The sequence below is a fragment of the Penaeus japonicus genome, unplaced genomic scaffold, assembly GCF_977035675.1.
Source record: "Penaeus japonicus unplaced genomic scaffold, GWHDUDI00000001_assembly GWHDUDI00000021, whole genome shotgun sequence".
NCBI lineage: Eukaryota > Metazoa > Arthropoda > Malacostraca > Decapoda > Penaeidae > Penaeus > Penaeus japonicus.
The window spans coordinates 11,171,265-11,173,764 of NW_028234423.1; the positions used below are offsets into that span (position 1 = coordinate 11,171,265).

The window sequence follows — 2,500 nt, forward strand, 5'->3', positions numbered from 1 at the left end:
TTTCTGCATGGAACATTGATGTCTAAATTATATAAAAGAAAATAAAACATGTTCTGATAGTGTTCAGCTATTGAATTTGCATCAGTTTCAGTGTCTGATGTCACGTGACACATCATGTCCACGTGCTGGGCAAGATGTTATCCTATGTAGTTTCTAATATGATTGTAAATAGCACAAACTCTATATAACTATTTTGGTAAGCTACAAAAGGTCCAGTCAAAATTTTGTATTATTTCATAAGTTCAAAAAGAAAGCAATTTGGCCATTACATGGATTTTGTTTTTGTTTAACGTCTTTAGCAGTCTATTCTTTCGTATATATTTTCCAAGAAAAGAAAACATTCCCAGTCTCTGATAAAATATGTTATTTGATAATATTTTGGTCCTTTGATATTACTGCCACAAATGAGAGCATAACGAACAAATACTTGAATGTAAATCTAACTTCAAAAACAGTTTTGATGCAATGTGCTTAATTTCAGCTGTGTTCAAGAACTATATGCTAGCAGAAAGATTAAGTGTTTTGCTTCATGTGCAGTTGTTGGACAAGTTCAAGATAGATAAATTACAAAATGTTTGATATTTAATGCAATCATTTTCCTTTAGATTGTTAGAATTTTTTTCCATGAGCATTAGCAAAATGAACATCTTTCAATTCTGCCATGATATCTTTATCATCTTAAAGATGAATGTATATGAGGTTTTTCTGTATTCTAACATTTGCCTTCAAAAAAAAAAAAAAAGATTTTCTGTGGATTGGTGTGATGAAAGATGCCTGCCTTTAATTCCTCTTAATATTATTCATTTGCTAAAACTTTTTTATGTGATAGATATTGTGAATGCATGCATGGTCAAACCTATTACATCTGTTCTTTATGCTTCAAGCTCAAGTAATAATGTTTTCTGCAACTGTGATTGATTTCTTCATGTTGGAATATTACAGAGGGCTAACTCATTACCAAAGGCTCAAACTTGACAACAAACAAACTGGCTTTAGTATTGATCTTTAAATAAAATCACTACTGAAGATATATTCATTCATTATAAAGCATTCTATGAAAATTTGATACCTTGTAACAAATTACACGAAAATGAAATATTTTTATCATATGCCAGAACTTGTGTAAAAGTCGAAGTGACTATCAGAAGAGTAATAACATACTAAATACACAAGCTATTTCTTTCATTTTTTCCATGCAGGACTTGAAGTGTTACTCATCACTGACTCCTCACTGGGAAACAAAGAACCCAAATGACTCTAGGAGATTGAATTTAAACTGAAGTATGGAAGTGCCAGTTAACATTTCTTAATATTTTACATTTTCTTCTGAATGAATAACATATTGTGTATTTATCTTAGGGATTATATACCATGGGTATGCAAACAAGTCTCTTGTATTGCTGGTTGATAACAAGAGACACTTATCTAGTGTGCGTCAATTTGCTATGTGTTTTTCTTCTTCATTGTCTTCGTGTTCTTTTTTTCTACATCAACATTTACCCATTTGAGAGAAAGAATAGAATATGTTTGTGATAGTTCATGTCAGCATGTTCTGTTTGCATATACTCTTGTAAATAGTGATATGTGTATATATGAAGTAAGGGATATAATGTATGTTTCAACATGTTACATGGTCATAAAGCTTTCACTGTTCATATGTATTTCAAGAAACTTCCATTTTTATGTCATGCATGTCTTCCAGACTGCTCAGCACTTTCCTGTAATACTAATATAATTTTTGTTCATGCTCTTGCATTACTGTTGTTAATTGTAACAGCTCCACATCCACACTTGCAGAGGCATGCAAGTTCCCTTGAGGAAGGAACCATATGTCATGAAGCAGCCACTGCCTTTCACTTTTCACCCAAGAGATGGAAATTTGGATTTACTTGTTGGTGAGGATGTGGATGGGGAGTCTGAAGGGAAGAAAGAAAGAAAGAAAGAAAGAACACACAACTTTTGTCTGAGCTGTTCTTTGTAATATCAAAAGTGATATTGTGCAGCAGCACAAGATTTGTTTCATGTTATATTCTTGAGGTGCTTCACAGTTAGAGTAAAGTTAATTAGAGTCTCTTACAGTACCTATAGATTATGTCACAGGTGACTTTTCTTTTTAAGGTTGAATAATAATTTATTAATTGAAATGCATCATTATTATTATTTTGTTATTATTGTTATTATTATTATCATTATTACTGTTACATGATTATTATCATTATTATCATTAGTAGTAGTATCATTACCAATATTATTATTAATATTTTATCATTAATATTTTTGATTTATTATTCTTCAAGAAAGTGTTAGTAACATAAAGTATCCATAGCAACTGATATCCAAAGCCAGTTAAAATAAGGCATATTTTTTCACCCCATTTGATTAGTTTATACATAGCATCACATCTGAAACCAGTTGAAAGAAATGCTGGCCTGCATTTGTTTAGAAAAAGAAATTGGATAATTTATTGCACCCAGCCAGAGAAGCAAGGAGGCCAGAGGGA

At 31.2% G+C, this 2,500-nt stretch overlaps 1 protein-coding gene across 1 annotated transcript in view; it reads left to right on the forward strand.

The window, feature by feature from the left end:
- Positions 1-2,500, forward strand: part of LOC122252158 (uncharacterized) — a 39,714-nt gene that overhangs the window by 36,904 nt on the left and 310 nt on the right. The window contains exon 17 of the mRNA XM_086549034.1: positions 1-2,500. This exon is cut by the window's left edge and continues 630 nt beyond it; it is cut by the window's right edge and continues 310 nt beyond it. The gene's annotated coding sequence lies outside the window, so the exon portion shown is untranslated.